Source organism: Notechis scutatus, chromosome 6, assembly GCF_049901735.1.
Source record: "Notechis scutatus isolate UNSWTSFEM ecotype Mainland chromosome 6, rNotScu1.2, whole genome shotgun sequence".
NCBI classification, from domain to species: Eukaryota; Metazoa; Chordata; class Lepidosauria; order Squamata; family Elapidae; genus Notechis; species Notechis scutatus.
In genome coordinates this window covers 70,140,750-70,161,572 of record NC_142014.1, presented here as the reverse complement: position 1 = coordinate 70,161,572, position 20,823 = coordinate 70,140,750, and positions in this window count along the sequence as shown.

Below are 20,823 nucleotides of genomic sequence, written 5' to 3'. Positions count from 1 at the left end.
ATGTGAGTTTGACACCCGTGGCTTAGCAGAATGCTGGGGAAAGTTGTAAGGGTTCTAAGTTTTATCTGGCTTAGAAATCAATATCTGTTTCAAGTGGATTATGGACAGTCTGCTCAACACCGAACATTGTTTCTCCTGCATTTGGGATACCTTATAACCATGACATTTGTTTCCACTGCATAAATATTTAAACATAATCCATCTCCACCTGATTTCAATCCCTCCATGCTTCGCTCCGTGTATGAAAATGTAGCTTCCAATCTGACAGGATGATATTACTGTACAATATGTGATTTGGTTGAAAAGTAACCAGATTTGAAGCATCCATCAATCACAGTGAATGCACACATAGGTTACTAAAGCTGTCAATTTCAATCAAGTCTGTAATTAAATACATCACCGATATAGATTTTGTGTACAAATGTCACTTATTCTTCAGATGCTGCTTCTAGAACAAATCGTGCTTCACTGTCTTTGAATGTGCTTTTAAAATATAGGGTTTGTTATTCTTTTAATGCATGACATCTCCATCCATTTCATTCTAACATCCTGATCTACATATTTATTTCAAGACTAGATGCTCAGGTAGCCTTGAACAATTTCCTCCCTTCTGTTTTATTCTCAGGGTGCCTGAGAATTTCTTTCATTATTTTTTCTGGTGGTTTTTTGTTGTTGTTGTTTTAGTTTAGTTTACAACCAAGAATTCTATTGTCTGTTTGCTCTTGCTGTGTTCTGGCTGTTGTTTTCCATAATACATATTTCTCCCTTCTTTTCAATTGAAATATATCCACCCTTTATCTTTCAACCAATGAAATAAGTACAAGAATTCCACATCTCACCACTTGGAATATCACTGGATCTTTCCTTTGTTAAAAGGACCTTCTTTTCTCATCAAATAGAATGAGAACTGATATAAAAAATATGCAGGGGGATTTTCTGTATAGAACTACATTTGCTTTATAAAATGAGACAAAAAAACACTTGAGGGCTCAGAGTCATGATTGCTATGTGCTCAATGGGAGCATGGGAGTGTTTGTCACTATGTGCTCAATGGGTCAATGGGAGTGTTTGTCACTATGTGCTCAATGGGAGCATGGGAGTGTTTGTCACTATGTGCTCAATGGGAGCATGGGAGTGTTTGTCACTATGTGCTCAATGGGTCAATGGGAGTGTTTCTCACTATGTGCTCAATGGGAGCATGGGAGTGTTTGTCACTATGTGCTCAGTGGGTCAATGGGAGTGTTTGTCACTGAAAATCAGTTTCTGAGAAACGGTAGCTTAAAAAGGATATTGTCCTCATCCTTTTAGGTTGCTTGTAGAACAGAACAGAACAGAAAAATAGAGTTGGAAGGGACCTTGGAGGTCTTCTAGTCCAATGTCCTGCACAAGTAGGAGACCTTATACCATGCCAGACAAGTGGCTGACCAGTCTCTTCTTAAAAGCCTCCAGTGATGGAGCACCCACAACTTCTGAAGGCAAGTCATTCCACTGGTTAATTGTTCTCACTGTTAGGAAATTTCTCTTTAGTTCTAGGTTGGTTTTCTCCTTGATTAGTTTCCATCCATTCTTTCTTGCCTTGCCTTCTGGTGCTTTGGAAAATAGTTGACCCCCTCTTCTTTGTGGCAGCCTCTCAAATATTGGAACACTGCTATCATATCATCCCTAGTCCTTCTCTGATGAAAACAATTTGAGCACCAGTTTTTTCTCAGGTTCTTAATATGTATTGGTGTGATAGGAACCATGGAGATTTCCACTAAATAAGGCTATGTAGATATCTGGATTTGAAGTGCCCTTGCTGGCATAGGCATCCATAGAACTTTTGCGTTTTGCCAAAAACAACCAAGGAAATGTCATATCATTATGCTACAATTTCCACTTTGTTGTATTGCAAGCTCTGCTCTTTTGGAAAATGTATGTGACACACATAAAAGAGGTGGGGTTGGCATTGCAATGGAGTGACATATTGTTCATCATTCTGCCCTTCCTTAATTCATCCTGCAGACATTGCAGTCTGTTTAGAATATGTAAACCAAAGAAATGTTTTCTTGAAAAAAGCTTTTTTCCTGACTGTTGCTATATGCGTGTCTCTTTAGACTCATCTAAATACTCAGCGAACTGCATCATAATGTGATGAAATTAGTGTATTTTTCAATATATTTTTAGTCTTATTTTATTATTTTTATTAAACAAGATGTTTCTAGAATTCATGAAGAACCTGAAAGGCTAAATCTCACTAAAACTGATGGGACTTTGGTTAGTATGGATTTTTGGTCTTCTTGCTTCTTAAAAATCACTTGATGGACTCAATAGGTGGATAAAAGGCCAAATCTTATCAACATCTGGTTGACTGTGTGACAAACCATATCATTAATATCAACCCCCAATGAAGTACAAAGTTGTGAGATGTGTATTCTGAGGAAAAATGAGAGCTTTGTGTTAATGTATCTCCAACTAGACTGGAGAGAGATGTTAAAGAGGGCCTCAGTTTAGAATCTTCGCACTGCAGAAGGCAAAGACTTAATTTCTCTCAGAATCCTTGAAATCTTAGTTTAGTGTTCCCTAGGAAATGCCATCAGGCTAGCAAGATTCTTGTACAGTTGACTAGCAGTAAAACTCTTGTTTGAGACACTTCATGAGTGGTTCTGGTTGCTTTCACCTGACATTATGCCAGAGGTTCAACCATACTGGACATGTCTTGTCAGGAGAGCCAGACAAAGAGTGTCTCTCCCATAAACAAAATGGTGAGACATATTTTTTTTACAGAAATCCATACTTGATCAGTTGTTGCCCAGGACAACAAGAACCATGCTAGATTTTGGAGTTCTTGGACATCAAGTGAAGATGAGCTATAGGACTTAAGACTGTTGGCTGAGCAATCAAGGCCATAGCTGTAGGCCTAACAGATCAGCCTATCCTAGATCCTTGGGAAAGACTCAATAGGTGGATTAAAATGCCAAATCCAGTCTAAACATCTGTCTAATTGTGCACAGCCCATCGTCATAATGCAGTTTTTGACTGCCTAGCACAGAGAAGTAAATCTCTAATTTTAGCTTCCTCGGGAGAACAACATTGTCTCAACTTTTTAAAGAGGTAAAAGAGATTCTTTTACTACATGATATGCCAAAATCATCTATTGCTCTTGCTATAATAAGGGATGAGAGAATGGATCCATAACAAAACTGAATTACCAAATATATGTTATTTGGCCTTTATTTAATCTTCAAATAAGCTTTAGAACTGTTCCTAGACATTTAATCTTTAGTTTTGTAGCCCATGTACGTTAAAAAAAAATTGTCAGGGAATTACAAGTCGGGTGAGTAGAGGGAAGAACATCTTACCTCAGTTTACAATGAGGTATCAAGAACCCTGCTAGCAAATTATAACTTCTGTAACATAAAAGCTCTGTTGGACTGCAAATTATGAAGGTGCTGGTTTGTCAGAAGACAAAACCTCCTAACGGATATCCACCCAAATCCGACAATAGCCCAGTTTAATATTTATTAATCAGTGGGGCAGATCTTTGAGAGGTTTGATGAAGGCTTGAGAGAAGCTCCCAATACCTGAAGGTGCTTCAAAAAGCAACATGGCTCCCTTGTTTCTAAGAGTGAAGTGAAGTAAACATCTTGCTTTACTTTGCTTGCCTCACTCTAGTCAAGATGGTCACCAATTACTTCATCTGTTCACCTTTACAAAGGGAATTGTATGGTCTTCAGCAGGAAAAGCTCTTCATTCAGATTAATCCATTTTCTGCTTGCCTATTAATCAGCGCTACAATCTTTCTAGGTCTTATAATTTTTATAATTTCTTTATAATACTTATAATCTAGCAGGCCCTGAGCTCAGGCAATTTGCGAATCCACTTGAATGTTACAGTATTTTAAATCTTTTGTGCAGTCCCAATAGAGCTGTTCGTTATTTTCATACCTCTTATTTTTTTATGTGTTTTTAATCCTCTTTCTGCATTCAGCACTAAGCAGTTATATAAATCAAATCAATCAGTAAGTTAAAAAAAAAAACCTTTACATTTAAAAAGAGACCTGAGCAGCACTCAGGATCCATTTTGGATTCCCAGGCCACCTCCAATAATATGTGAAGCCATGATTTGGGGATCATTTTTATGTAGTGTTGGAGATTTTAAAAGGATAAAATAGGTTCCTTAACGGTAGACCACATTCAGTTCCAATGGTGGGATTCAAATATTTTTACCACCGGTTCAATGGGTGTGGCTTGGTGGGCGCGCTTTGAGCGCATGCACACACTTTGCGTGCATGCACGTGCCAAACACGCACTTTGCGCAGGCGCAGAGGTGTTTGCGCAGGCGTAGAGGCATTCTAACTCACCTCCTGCAAGCCTGCATGATCCCGGTCACTTCAGCAGCTGCCACGCGGCACTCTTCTGTGCCATGAAAATTCAGAGGATAAAGGCTAAAGAAACTATGATTGCTTGGGGGAAGAATTTTGGATATGGGATTGATTTAGAGAAGTGGCAAAAATTGTAGTTTCAAAATTATAAAATGACAATGTCAACAGCATATAAAGAAAATTTGTATAAGATGTTTTACAGGTGGCATTTCCCCCCGACAAGAATAGCAAGAATGTTCAAGAATAAATCCGAAAAATGTTGGAAATGTCATCAGATACCTGGCTCATATTACCATATGTGGTGGACTTGTGAGGACGCTAGAAAATACTGGACTAAAATCCGCATGTGGTTGGAAAAAATGACAAAGAAACATATAGACTTGAAACCAGAGATATTTTTATTGGGAATTTTACCAGATATATACAGTAAAGATTTAAAATATTTGATTGTAAATGTATTAACAGCGGCTAGGATTGTATTTGCTAAAAATTGGAAAAATGAGAAAATACCATTACAGGAGGAAATTATTAAGAAAATATTGGAATGTGCTGAAATGAGTAGATTGACATTTAAAATTAGAGAACAAGAGGATAAACAATTTTATAAAATTTGGGACCTTTTCTATCAATGGTTAGATAATAAAATACAATAATAGAATATCTAGAATTTTAGAAAATAATGAATATATAAAGATGTATTTCTTTTTTTGTGTTATCATATCTATAAAATGTTTTTAGGATAGATTTGGGAGGATTATATGAATTGTTATAAAATAAACTAAGTAAATTATAGTTATCTCGCAAAGTATGAATGAACAAAATTATAGTCAAATGATTGTTTAATAGTGATGCTAGGGTATTCAATTTTTGATTGATAATATGAGTTATTATGCAATGTAACTGTAATTGAGACTACGAAATGGATGCACAAAAAATTTGTAAACCAACCTACACACTGTTTGTATACTTATGAAAGAAAGTTGGATGTTTTTATGTTTTGTTTGTTTTTGTTCATCTTTAAAAACCAATAAAACTTGTTGTTGTTTTTAAAAAAAGAAAATTCAGAGGATAAAGGTGAGTATGGGAGCCCGAGTGGGTGGGTGGGCCCAACAGCAGAGCGGCCGAGAGAACCAGTTCATTCTCCGCTGCTCATTGCTGCATCACTCATCGTTCTGCAGAACTGGGCCGAACCGGTAGAATACAACCACTGTCCAGTTCCTCAGATTCTGAAGGAGACAGCAGGAGCAGGAGTGGGATTCTACCAGTTCACACCTATTCACTAGAACTGGTTGTTAACATTCTAAGCAGTTCGGAGAACCGGTTGTTAGAAGAAATTACTGGCCTAATCCTGTAAGGAAGGCAGGAAGGAAACATTCTGGTGTTGCTTACAGAAACTGCCTCTCCCTTAACCCTTATTACATTCTTGGCAGGACTAGACTTCCTGTCTCTGGAACCTCTCTGGAGTTTTTCCCCCCTCTTTTGCTGGTACTTTGCTTGTGTGGAGTGACCATTCAAAGTTACAATGGCACTGAAAAAAGTGACTTATGACCATTTTTCACACTTACGACTGTTGCAGCATTCCCACAGTCATGAGAGGCCAGGCGAGGAGATACATGCCTCAATGTGAGTGATATTGAGTTGGCCACACCCAGCCAATAATATGACCACCAAGCCATGTCCACCCAGTCACATGATCACCAAGCCACGCCTACCACCTAAGCCACGCCCACAGAACCAGTTGTTAAAAAATTTGAATGCCACCCCTGAGCAGGAGAATTGTATTCCCAAAGTTGCAAGATTTGGTTAATACAGCTTTACGAATAAAATATACCTAGCTTACAACATCTGGCTTTATTTCCTGTCTGATCTACAGGTAGTCCTCAGCTTACAACAGTTTACTTAGTGACCATTCAAAGTTACAACAGCACTGAAAAAAGTGACTTATGACCATTTTTCACACTTATGACTGTTACAGCATCCCCATGACCACGTGATCAAAATTCAGAGGTTTGGCATCTGACTCATATTTATGTCGGTTGCAGTGTCCCAGAGTCATGTGATCTCCTTTTGTGACCTTCTGACATGCAAAGTCACTGGGGAAACCCGATTCACTTAACAACCATGTTACTCACTTAACAACTGCAGTGATTCACTGAACAAATGTAGCAAGAAAGATCACCAAATGGGACAAAACTCACTTAACTCACTTAGCAACAGAAATTTTGGGCTCAATTGTGGTCGTAAGTCGAGGACTACCTGTACTTGGTAAGACTGACACAATCCATCTTTAAAGTGTGTGTTTGTGTGTTTGTGTTGAATGGAAACATAAACCTTTCGTATTGTAAACACTGGTGGAAAATTCATTTAAGAAATCGGTCATAATGGGTAGGTTGGGAATTGTCAAAGAGGGAATCAGGTTAAGGCACCAGATTAGAAAGCAAGGAGACTGTGAATTCAAGACTTGCCTTAGCCACGAAAGCCAGCTGGGTGACTTTGGGCCAATCACCAGGAAAGTATGAGTTCTAGTCCTGCCTTAGGCATGAAAAACCAGGTGGGTGATTTGGGCCAGCCACTCACACACACATACTCTCTCTCTCTCTCTCTCTCTCTCTCTCTCTCTCTCTCTCTCTCTCTCTCTCTCCCTTCCTCCCCTCCCTCCCTCCCTCTCTCCCTCCCTCCCTCCCTCTCTCTCTCTCTCTCTCTCTCTCTCTCTCAGCTCAACCTGCCTAACAAGAGTGTTTTTGTGGGGAAATAGGAGGAGCAAGGTGTATTGGATATGTTCGTCACCTTGACTTATTTGCAAAACATAATAAAGGCAGGATACAGATAAACCAATAAATACTCCTGGAGGACATCAGCTCATTCTGAAATTCCCAAAACTCACTGCAACCTTTCCCATTTCATGAAATAACTTCTGTTTCTGTGCAAAAGGGAAGAATTTTTTTATGGAACTCAAAAAAAGAAAAGGAAGAAGGTTTTAAACACTTTTTGACTAAGAAAAATTGCATTGAAAATAATCCTTCTAAAGCCTACCAAGAGAAAGTGGAATAAAGTTACAGGTACATTAAGCTCAATTTGCTGATTTAAGCTTTTTCCCCTTTTCCCCAAACTTTCTCAACCACCCTTTTTCCTGGTCATCAGCAATAACAGGTGATAACTTCTTGGCAATTTCTAGTGAATTATATGACACAGTTCATTATATTTCCAAAAAAATCCCTCAAGCAGGGCTATAATTCACAAGATCCCATTCCCAGAATAAAATTAAAGAACCACCCAGGTGAATGAACACACGGACACACTTGTGAGTGTATACATGCATGCCCATGCATTCATCAACCTACAGATACTGTATTCTCTTGTTGTATTACCTTTGATGGAACAAATAAGGAAGTTTTGAAACACTAAATAGTGAAACAGGATTTGTAGAAGAACAAATATAATAAAAGCGTTGGCAGTTTGGTGTTGTGAGGAAAGCATAACATTTTGCAAGCTATCCAGTGTGTCAACATTGGGTAGCCTCAAAATGAGAGGGGGGGGGAGGGAGAGAGAGAGAGATTTTGTATTTACTAATAACATTTCAGAAGTAATGATAGAGATGTTATCAGCATCAAATATGGTAGTTGCCTTGAATAGCTGCCATATCACCACCACTCAGTTTTCAGTTCAATGCGTGGAGGGTGAAGGATGTGTGTTTGTGTTTATTTTCATGGTCATGGTCATGATGTGCACTGAAGAAGGTGTTTGATTTCATTGTATGAGGTGCAATGACAATAAACTAAACTAAACTAAACTCATAAGATATTCCACCAGCTTTTCTTCATAAACCCTTGGTGGTGCAGTGGTTAGAGTGCAGTACTGCAGGCTACTTCTGCTGACTGTCGGCTACCTGCAATTTGGCAGTTCCAATCCCACCAGGCTCAAGGTTGACTCATCCTTCCATCCTTCCAAGGTGGGTAAAATGAGGACCCAAAATTGTTGGGGGGCAATATGCTGACTCTGTAAACCACTTAGAGAGGGCTGTAAAGCACTATGAAGCAGTATATAAGTCTATGTGCTATTGCTATTTTGAAGAAATGATGCTATGTACAAACAGTCTTCCAAAATTTCCTATCAAAATTGTAGATGCTCAGTAGAGCATTTGTTTAATTTGTCCTAGAAGGAGAAATTCTTCCACAGTTTCTTAAGAACAGGACATCTGCTTAGTAGTGAGAGCGGCACCACCATTGAAAAAGCCCCGTGAGAACTTACGCTTTTTTCCCCATCAGATTGAATTTAACGGTAGGAAGCCACAGATGAGATGAGTGTGCAGTTCAAGACAAGACATCCGTCTACTCTACTTGTCACCTTATCACAAAGTCCCCTCTCTCATTCAAGTCACCTCATCATTCCACCTTTGAAAACATCCCTGCAGTTTTCTTCTGTTTTGAGCAAAGTTCAGAAGCAGTTTGTCTTTCATATGATGGAATGGAAACTGGACAAGAAATTCCATTTCCCCAATGATCCAGGGTAACAAGCTCTGGTGCTCCGTGAGATACTGAATGGCATGGTATTTTTTGAAAACCCTAAGGACTATAAGAAAATAAGGCACATCCCACCAATGTGTTTTCATTACTTGCTCAAGATATCCTGAAACTTTGAATGAAGCCTAGAGAAGGATTTCTGTAGAGTCAGCTCCACCTTGAGCTTTCTATTGAGATAAGAAAGGGCTTCATTATTTTCTTCATTGGTGCTAACTCTACCACTGCCCATTAGCCAAATAGCAATTGGTTGGTTGCCCGATCAAGGGACCAATCCAATGAAGTAATTGCATTGAACTGGGAAGTCCATTGCTCCAGTCTTCTACTACATGAGTTAGTTGCTCCAAGGTGTTGCTCCATTTCCCTTAAATATAGGGCCAGCTTTGGAATCTATATATAAAAGCGAAATACCACTCATGCATCATCACAAAATCTCCAGAACCATAAAGCCTACAAACTTGAAATATGGCATGTATGTTCCTATTGGTTTCTAGGTGATGACTAAGAAAGGGTTTTTCAAAATGACCATCAGAGCATGAGTATTTCATATGTTATTATTTTGCTCTGATGTTAAAGAGTTCTACTCCCCCTCCCCACCTGAAAAGAAATCTGTTTCAAATGCAAAACACAAGCAGAGGAGAGGAATTTCAGTTTCAGTTTTAGTTTCACAGCAGCAACCAGATTTAGTACAGAACAGTTGAGCTAAGCCACGCCCAGGCTCCTTGCTGTCTCCTTCTTGCTCACACAGCAAATACTGCTTCAATTTCCAAACAGCCCTCAACTCTCTCATACACTGACAGGATGCTAGCCAGATAAATACCAATGGATACTGGTAAGCAGAGGCACAATTTTTTCCCCTTATTTTCCTCCCCAAAAACTAAGCCCAATCACATAATTTCATAGCGAAGCATGGGTATAGAGCTAGTTTAATGATATATCTGTCCTCTGGAACATCCAATATTAAAGGTAACATCTTTTAAGATCTTGGTGGCATGCAAGTACCAACTCTTTCAGTTGCCTAAGAGATATGATCCATCTAGAAGGAGTAATTCTGAAGACAAGACCTATACTAAGAACTTTGATCTGAAAGCTTGAGAAGTGTGGTGGACAAATCAAGAAATTAGTTTCATCCCTGTATTCTCTGAGATATTCTACCAGAGTGAGGTGTAAGTGCAAGGCTACAGACAAAGATGGCCATAGGAATCAGTCAAGATTTGGCAAAGAACAAAAGCAGTATTGTGTCATTTCTATAGACCTTGTAATATTGTACGGGCATATAAAAGGAATATTCTGTTGTGATGTTGTATTCGTCATTTTGATGAAGCCCTCTAACCCTGCAGGTGCCTCTGACTACGGAATAATGAATTTATAATCATGTGGAATGAGCTGGTCCCTTTCTCCTATTGTCTATCAATATCAATAGTCTATCATCTGCACCTCTATAACTGTCTGGTTTGGTTCTGCAACCCAATAGGACCGACACAGACTTCAGAGGATAATTAGGACTGCAGAAAAAAAACAATTACTACCAACCTGCCTTCAATCGAGGACCTGTATACTGCACGAGTCAAAAAGAGAGCTCTGAAAATATTTACAGACCCCTCACATCCCAGACATAAACTGTTTCAACTCCTTCCCTCAAAACGACACTATAGAGCACTGAAAACAGAACAATAGACACAAGAACAGTTTTTTCCCCAAAAGCCATCATTCTGCTAAACAAATAATTCCCTCAACACTGTTCAACTATTACAAAGTCTGCACTACTATTACTGTTAATCTTCTCATCATTCCTTATCACCCATCCCCTCCCACTTGTGATTGTAGGACTGTAACTTTGTTGCTTGTATCCTTACGATTTATATTGACTGTTTCCTAATATGATTTGATTGCTGATTGTACCCTATGACTATCATTAGGTGTTGTACGTTATGATTCTTGATTCTTAACGAATGTATCTTTTCTTGATGTATACTGAGAGTATTTACACCAAGACAAATTCCTTGTGTGTCCAATCACACTTGGCCAATAAAGTATTCTATTCTATTCTATTCTATTCTATTCTATTCTATTCTATTCTATTCTATTCTATTCTATTCTATTCTAACCTATTCTATATAACTGAATATAGTAAATCATTTTTATTTCAACGTTTAGAACAAAGTGCTGTTTAAAGCCCTGCTGAAGTGAGGCACGATAGAACTCTGGGGAGAAAGGGAAGAGAGGAAAGTAGAAAAGAAGGAAGGTTCTCAACAATAAGACAAATCAATATATTTTAAAAGAAACCTATTCAGTATTACTAATCTTATGTTGAGGAAAGGGGGTTCTTAAACTCAGTCTTACAGATATTTATTTATTTATTTGATTTGATTTGTCAATCGCTTACAAGATAATAGGTATAAGTATAAACATGAGTAAGAATACAGGAAATAGGTACGAATAAATGGGGACAATTGTGCACTTATGCACGCCCCTTACAGATCTCTTAGGAATGGGGTGAGGTCAATAGTGGATAGTTTAAGGTTAAAGAAGTGGGTATATGGTGTCTTCATTTCAAGCACCAATTTACAACACCAATTTACACAGTGGTGGGATTCAAATTTTTTTACTACTGAGGGAGTGGCTTGGTGGGCGTAGCAGGGGAAGGATACTGTAAAAGCTCCTGTCAGAGGTGGGATTTGCCGGTTCTCCAAACTACTCAAAATTTTGGCTACCGGTTCTCCAGAACTGGTCAGAACCTGCTTCATACCACCTCTGGATTTACAGGACTACTATATGGAGAAGATGGAGATATTTTTAAGAAGGATAACAACATGTAGAAAAGAGTTGCTAGCAGTGTCTGCAACTTGCATGACCAAGTAACAACCTGGAAATAGGGACAATTAAGCTTTAGCAGTCAGAGGTCTCCAAACTTGGCAACTTGAAGAATTGTGGACTTCAACGCCAGAATTCCTCACCCAGCCTCAAAGTTGCCAAGTTTGGAGATCCCACATTTAGCTTATTCACTGCAAGGTCTTCAGAGGTTGTGAAGTTTAACAGAACAAATTCTGTGAGGCAATAGGTATAGCTGGAGACAACCTGGAAAAGAATGTATCTTTCCTGGTTTGTAAGTTTCATCGTTCATTTGATGAATAGCAGTTGGATTTTGCATCATGTTTGCTGGTAGATGCTAACGTTTATTTTAGCTATCAATACTTATATCTCTATGCATAGTATGGTTATATATGTATACATGTATGTGTATTTTTATCTATTCATTATTTCTATCCTTTATTATTTTCAAAAATAACTTAAGGCAACAAACATACCTAATACTCCTTCCTCCTGTTATTTTCCCAACAATAATAACACGATAAAGTGAGTGGGACTAAGAGAAAGTGAATGGTAGAAGATCACTCAGCTGGCTCTCATGCTTAAAACAGGACTAGAACTCACACTCTCCCAGTTTCTAGGCCAGTGTCTTAGCCACTAGACCCGTGATGGAGAACCTATGGCACGCGTGCCACAGGTGGCACGTAGAGCCATTTGTTGCCGGCACGTGAGCTGTAGGCCAACTTACCTCATTGCGCATGTGCGTACTTCACAGCTGATTTTCAGCTGGTTTGAGGCCTTTTTCGGCCTCCCAAAGGCTTGAGGAAGGCTTCTGCAGGCTTCTGCAAGCTTTGCAGGCTGAAAACTAGCCCCGTTTCATCACTTCCGGTATTTTCAGAAAAACAGGAAGTGACAAAACAGAGCTAGTTTTCATCCTGCAAGGCTTGCAGAAGCCTGCAGAAGCCTTCCTCAAGCCTTTGGGAGGCCGAAAAGGCCTCAAACTGGCCGAAAATCAGCTGTGAGGTGCAGTGCTGTAAGGGGGCAGCAAGGGGGTACGTGGGTTGGTATGGTACGTGCATGTGTAGGGGGTATGGGGGGCACACATTGCCTTCTGGGTGCTGGCACGTGAGCGGAAAGTGCAAGCGCGCACACAATTTTTGGCACAGGAGCCCAAAAAGGTTATCCACCACTGCACTAGACCAAACTTGTTGTGAATCAATAAAAGTGAATAACCCAAATGCAAATTAGGGGTTGAAAACCTGCACACTTGATTGGTCCTTATACAACAACTTGGGATTGGGCCAGAACCAGTCCCTGATTGGCCACTTTTTGGGACTGTTCTTATTGGTTAGTAGTTTGAACTGGTTGCACATTTTCATTGGTTAATGAGGCAGCAGCTAACCCTATAAAAGGGTTACTGCTGCCCACAGCATTGCTCTGTTATGTTCTATACTTTATTAAAGAGTTGAAGTCACTGGTCAGATGTCTGGTCTCCGTTATTCTCCATACTTAACACTGGCGACGAGGATGGGATACGGAGACCGAAGAACTGACTAACCTACAGAGCAACTAACAGAGAACGTGGTTGAACACGCACCATCAACGGCAACATGGCCAGCGGTGTCGTACCACCCGCTCCATTCAACCCAGAAACCGAAGACTGGGAGGCTTACATGGATCAGTTCCAGATGTTTCTGAAACCAACAATTTGAAAGATGCGACAACCGGCAAAAAGAGCTATCTTTCTAACTCATTGTGGACCAACCATGTTTAAAATGGCAAAGTCGCTTGCCAAGCCAGCAGAGGTAAAAGAAATGGACTGGGACGTCCTCGAGCCATTACTACGGGCTCACTACGCGCCCACCGTGCCAACCCTAGTAAGAAGACACGAATATTACCAGAGGGACCAACGGAAGGGCGAAAGCCTTGCCAATTACATCGCGGACCTCCGGAACCTAGGAGGCCTCTGCGAGTTCTCAGACTTAGAAGAAGCCCTCCGGGACCGCCTGGTTCTGGGCCTAGAAGACGGCGCTATCCAGAGCAAAATTATGGCTAAGGGGACATCAGCCTCACCGATGCCCTTAAAGAAGCCTCGGCAGCGGAGCGACAAAGAAGTCGGCAGCCCAAATGCGCCGCACCAACGCACCGCTACGTAAACTCGCCAATGATACCTCGCCTCGCTCAGAGAGACACCCGGTATCAACTCACCATGAAGACCTAGAGTCCCCATCCGACAGTGATGAGGAAGAGGTCAACCGACTTGAACGGAGAGAGACCAGTCCACACAACACTCGTTTCGACCGTGTGCCGGCTGTGGAGCAAATCACCACGATCCGGCTGCAAATTCCTCGACGCACTTTGCCGCCATTGCGGGAGACGCGGTCACATCGCAAAGGTTTGCAGAAGCAAACAGAACCCCAAACCCCGACAGGCGAATTCCAGTCTTCCAGGATTCTTGGCACACACCGAGAAAAATTGAACCACTCCTACAGAAACAAGCCGTCCACCATTTCCACCAGACGTGAAGAAACCCGGCGGGAAGAGACCCACCAAACAATCACCATAGGCCACGCTACATCCCTTGATGCCGGGAAAATCCGAGTAAAGGTCGCCATCGAAAACAAACCTTGCGTGATGGAGGTAGACTTGGGATCTTCCCTCTCGATGGTATCGTGGAAAACGCTCCAACAGCTCATTCCCATGATCCGCCGCCAAGACCTTAACCCTCAAAGGGTTATACTCAAAGACTATCAGGGTAACAGAATTCCCGTTGTCGGGTCCCGCAAATTCAGGTCTCATTCAAAGACCGCTCCGTCGCACTACCACTAACGGTCATGGATCGAGACAGGCCTAGTCTTCTAGGCCTTCAATGGTTCAGGCCGCTCGGGATCACTGTAGCCGAGTCCACAAGGCCGAGCGTCGATTGGGAGGAAGCACTCGTGCAAGAATTCCAAGACGTTTTCGCGAACGGACTAGGCAAGTATAAGGGGACCCTGTTAGGTATAACATTGATACCAAATATGGTTTGGGTGAATAAATATATAAAACTTAGATATCATGGTTTAAGTGCTTATCACTTTAAGCACAATTGCAGCAGGCATTAGCCGATTAAGGTGCGGTTAGAAGTTACAATATAAGGAAGCATTAGAAGCTGGAAAGCTGTCTGTAACTGTGTGCTGCTGCGACTTACTGTGTGTTGCTGTGACTAACTGAGATTACTGACTGTGAGTGCCTGTGACTGAACTGTTATCGTTTGCTACTGTTTGCTGATTTACTGCGTAATTCTACTGAATATCCAGCGTTTGTTTCTCTGGAGAGTGAAACCGAGGAGGAGAAGATATCTTTATCGGCTGATAAAGATATTGCAAGGACTCTTAACTTGAACTATACTAGTGAGTCTTACTGGATGGAAATACTGTGAATGACTTAATGGACTGAATGACAATGCTTAAACTCTAACTGGATTAAAAACTATTTAAACTACAAACAGTGTTTGTGTTCAGTGTGTGTATACTCTGGGGCCCTTCCGCTCTCCTTTGGCTTCCTGGTTTGACTACTGCTGCAATACTCTTCTAGGGGTTAATCCACAAACCCTAACATTGGTTATGGGCCCAGCAGCATAGTCTAACTAACCAGGATATAGCAGAGAGAGTTGGTGTGAGTTGCACATTACTGTAAAAACAAACTGTTTTAATTAGTTTAAAATAGTCAAAATATCTGAAGAGTAATGGCACAAGTAAATTTGTCACAACTGTCCATGATATCCAGGCTGGATGGAACAAACTATGTTTCATGGTCAATGAAATGTAGTTTACTTCTACGCAGAGAAGGTTTGTGGGACATTATAGCAAACCCACCAGATGTGAGTAGCTGGGATCCTGCTAATGATGATGATAAAGAAAAGTTACAAGACTTTAAACTGAAGAATGAGCAGGCTTTATGCATCATAGGACTGACTTTCTGTGATCAGCAGCTTGTCCATATTCGTGGAGAAGAAAATGCTGCAAACTGCTGGGAGAACCTCAGGAAGATTTATGTTCGGGACAGTGTAGGAGCACATATAAATCTTACACGGAAGCTTTTTCGAACGCATCTTCAGAGGAATGGAGATATGTTAGTTCATTTAAACTGTATGAAGAGCATTTTTCAAGATTTGCAAGAAAAAGAGCTTATATTTAATGAACTGCAACAAGTCTACATAATATTATCTTCATTAGATCAAAGCTATGATGACTATGTGACTTCGTTAGAGGTATTGCCAAAAGAAAGCCTCTCATTAACCGAGATTACAGGCAGGCTACTAGAAGAAGCCAGAAGAAGGCGTGAGCGTGACGAGCTGAGAGAAGATAAGAAAGAAGAGAAATTATCTTCAAAGCTTGAAAGAAACCAGCAAAGCAAAGTAAAGCACCTGGAAGAAGAGAATTTATCTTCAACGGCATACACAATTAAAAAGTGTTTTAATTGTGGAGGCAGAGGACATTTGGCAAGATTCTGCAAAAAGAGAAAAAGCCAGAATGTAAAAAGCCAAAGAAAGCATTTGAACTAGCCACGTTTAGCAACTCTGATGTGAAGAATAATTTATGGGTGGTTGACAGTGGCGCATCCCACTGCATCACAAGAGATAAGACAAAATTTATAAAAATGTCTACAAGTTCTCAACATATATCTCTTGCCAATGGCTGGAACCTGAAAGCGAAAGGTCAAGGTTTTGCACGTTGTCCGTACATAAACCAGGATATAAAAATGTTGTATGTACCGCAACTAAAGTTTAATTTGCTTTCAGTAAGGGTATTAGATAAATTAGGTTATGTAATTACTTTTAAGGATAATAATTGCATAATTGAAAAAGATAACAAAAGGGTAACTGCAGCTTTAAATGGAACATTATATGTATTAGATAATAGTAAGAAAGGGGAGGCTCAAACTGTATTTAATAATATAAAGCCTCATGAAGAATGTATCCATTTATTGCATAGGCGTTTGGGGCATGTAAATTTTAAAATGCTAAAACGTACAGTTGAGTTATCTGAAGGAATAAGGTTAAAACCTTGTGATAAATATTTGCGTTGTAATGTTTGCTGTGAAGATAAGAGCAAGGTATTGCCTGCAAATAGGCTAAATGGTTTCAAAACAAAAGAACCTTTAGAAGTAGTATTTGCAGACATAATAGGTCCAAAGAAACCCAGTATGGGGGTGCTAGATATATACTGAGCATTATGGACCATTATTCTAGATATGGGTTTTGCTATTTAATGAAAAGCAAAACTGAAACATATCAACATTTTTTCAATTGGCTTAGGTTTGCTGAAAGAAAGTCTAAACGGCAACTGATAACCCTGGTGACAGATAATGGCACGGAATTTGTTAATAACAAATTCCAGAACAGACTTAAGGTAGCTGGAATAGAGCATAAGAAGTCTGCTCCATACAGGCCAGAACATAATGCTTTTATTGAAAGAAGAGGCCAAACACTACAGGCAATGGTTAGAACAATGTTAAATGATTCTGGGTTACCTGATTCTTTGTGGGGAGGCTACAATGTGTGCTAATAACATATTGAACAACGTTGTTAATACAACAACAGGTGAAATACCATTTACCAGGTGGCATGGCAGGAAACCTGACCTAAGTTACCTGCACACATTTGGTGCACCAGCATGGGTGCATATTCCTGCACAACTCAGAAAAAAGGGCAACATAGAGCTAAAAGATTTTTCTTCGTTGGTTATCAAGCAAACCATAGGGCATATAGATTTTGGGAGAAAGGCACATCTAAAGTGTTATGTAGTGCTAGTGCCCAATTTCTAGAACATGAAGGATGGGAGAAATTAGAACAGGATGCCAATAAAGATGTAATTGTTGAATCCTATAGAAATCCCATTAGTTATCCCTGTAATTTTAAAAATAAAGTAAAGAGACAAATACAGGATGAAATAGTGCCCATAAAGGAAGAAACAGATTCAATAGCTGAACAGGATGAGGAAGATGAACAGGTAGTAGTTCAACAAAGTCCTCCTGTAAGCCCTGTAATTCCCAGAAGAACTACACGTGTATCTAGACCGCCTGATAGGTACCAGGCTAACACAGTGTGCCAGATTAATCAAGTTCCTAATTCTGTTGAAGAAATTAAAAAGTATCCTACTAAGGAAAAAGAAAATGGTATGCAGCAATGAATAAGGAACTGAATTCATTAAGAGATATGAAGGTGTATGAAAATGCCAAATTACCTGTAGGAAAGAAATCCATTGGCTGCAAATGGATATTTAAGGTAAAAACAGATAAAGATGGTAATTTAATCCATAAGGCAAGGTTAGTAGCCCAAGGTTTTAGGCAGAATGCTAATGACTATGATGAGGTGTTTGCACCTAGTCTTAAGGCAGCAACCTTGAGGGCAGCTTTAGTGTGGGCAGCTAGTAAAAACTATATAGTTAACCATTTAGATGTGGAAACTGCTTACTTGCACGCCCCATTAAAACATATTATTTATATGAAAAACCTGTTGGTATTAAAAGTGAAAATAAGGATAATAATGATTGTTGGTTGTTAAAGAAAAGTCTCTATGGTCTTAAACAATCAGGCTATGAATGGAACCAGTATATTGTAAAGGAACTAGACAATATAGGATTTAAAGCTGGTTTAGCCGATCCATGTCTGTTTAAGAGGGAGACAAATGGGAAAGTATCATTATTATTACTATTCACAGATGACATTGCATTGATAACTGAAACTAATGATGAAGCAAATAAAATAATAGCATCATTAGGAAAGAGAATAAAGATCAAGCAATTAGGGAGATAAAGAAGTATCTCGGTTTGAATATAAAGAAAACACGGAAAGGTTTTAAGATATCTCAGGAAGATAAGATAAGCAAATTGCTAAAAGATTACAAGATGGAGCTTTGTAAGCCAGCTAAGACTCCAATGAGTCAGGAGTTTAGCAACACTGATGAACAAAGCCCTGAGTTTGATAAGGTGATTTATCAATCTTTAATTGGTAGTTTGAGTTATATTAGTAATTGGTCTAGACCAGATATATCGTACTGCGTGAATCAGTTGGCTAGATTCAATTCTGCACCATGTGAAAGACACTGGAATGCAGCTAAGAGGATATTAAGATATCTTAAAAAGACAATGAATTATTCATTGTATTTAGAACCAAAGGGTGATTTAATTTTGAGTGCTTATGCAGATGCTAGCTTTGCATCAGAAAGAGACACTAGAAAGTCGACTTCAGGAACAGCCATAATGCTGGGTAATACATTAATAGGCTGGAAGTCAATAAGACAACAGCATATAAGTTTGTCTACTATGGAGGCAGAATTCTCCTGTTTATCATTGTTATGTACAGAATTAATAATGTATAAACAAATGTTAATTGATATAGGTATAACTGTAGATTATCCTATAATTATACATGAAGATAATCAGGCAGCAATTCAAATGGCCACAAATATTGGAGTAAAAACAAGGAGCAAGCATACAGATCTAAGATACCTAAACGTGAGACAATCTGTAAGAAGTAAGATGATTCAGCTAGAGTACTGTATGTCGGAGGACAATTTAGCTGATAATTTTACTAAAGCCCAAGGTGCCAGTAAGCACCAGGAGAGTTGTGAAAAATATGGGATTAGATTGTAAGGTATTATATATTTATTTCACCCAAAAGGGGAGTATGTTAGGTATAACATTGATACCAAATATGGTTTGGGTGAATAAATATATAAAACTTAGATATCATGGTTTAAGTGCTTATCACTTTAAGCACAATGCAGCAGGCAATTAGCCGATTAAGGGTGCGGTTAGAAGTTACAATATAAGGAAGCATTAGAAGCTGGAAAGCTGTCTGTAACTGTGTGCTGCTGCGGTACTGTGTGCTGCTGCTGACTAACTGTGATTACTGACTGTGAGTGCCTGTGACTGAACTGTTATTGTTTGCTACTGTTTGCTGATTTACTGCGTAATTCTACTGAATATCCAGCGTTTGTTTCTCTGGAGAGTGAAACCGAGGAGGAGAAGATATCTTTATCGGCTGATAAAGATATTGCAAGGACTCTTAACTTGAACTATACTAGTGAGTCTTACTGGATGGAAATACTGTGAATGACTTAATGGACTGAATGACAATGCTTAAACTCTAACTGGATTAAAAACTATTTAAACTACAAACAGTGTTTGTGTTCAGTGTGTGTATACTCTGGGGCCCTTCCGCTCTCCTTTGGCTTCCTGGTTTGACTACTGCTGCAATACTCTTCTAGGGGTTAATCCACAAACCCTAACAGACCCCAATCTCGTTTAACTTGAACCCTGAGATAGCACCCATCCGCCTTAAGCCGCGTGCGGTGCCGTTCGCCTGAAGCCTAAAATCGACGAACAACTCGATAAACTAATAGCGCAGGGCGTACTGGAACCCACCGACCACGCCCGCTGGGAAACCCCGATAGTGACGCCTATCAAGCCTGATGGGTCCCTAAGAATTTGCGGAGACTACCGGGCCACATTAAACCACGCACTGCAGCAAAGTGCTTATCCAGTACCGGTAGTGCAATATTTACTCCATTCCCTGGGCAGCAGGAAAGTTTTAGCCAAACTAGATCTAGCCCAGGCGTATCAACAATTGCCTGTAGACCCAACCACAGCCGGCGCAAACGATCGTAACACATAGGGCGCATTTAAATGCAACCGGCTCCAATTCGGGGTAAGCGTCGCCCTGGAATCTTCCAGAGTTTAATGGAAAGGTTGTTACAAGGGAAAAAGGCATTGTCCCCTATTTCGACGATGTACTCATCGCCACACCTAACAAAGACATCCTAGAAAAACGACTCAGAGAGGTTTTACGAAGATTCCAAAATGCAGGCTTCAGAGTAAAAAAAGATAAATGCCAGTTATGTACCGAAAAAGTAGAATTTTGGGATATCTACTGGACAGCCAAGAATTCATCCCACTGAAGACAAATTACGAGCAATTAAAAGGCACCCACTCCAAGGAACAAGGCAGACCTACAGGCGTTCCTTGGACTTATCAATTTCTATAATGTGTTTTTACCCCACAAAGCAACAGTAGCTGAACCATTGCATAGACTATTAGACAAAAAAGCAATGTGGGTTTGGGGACAACGGAACAACATGCTTTCCAACAA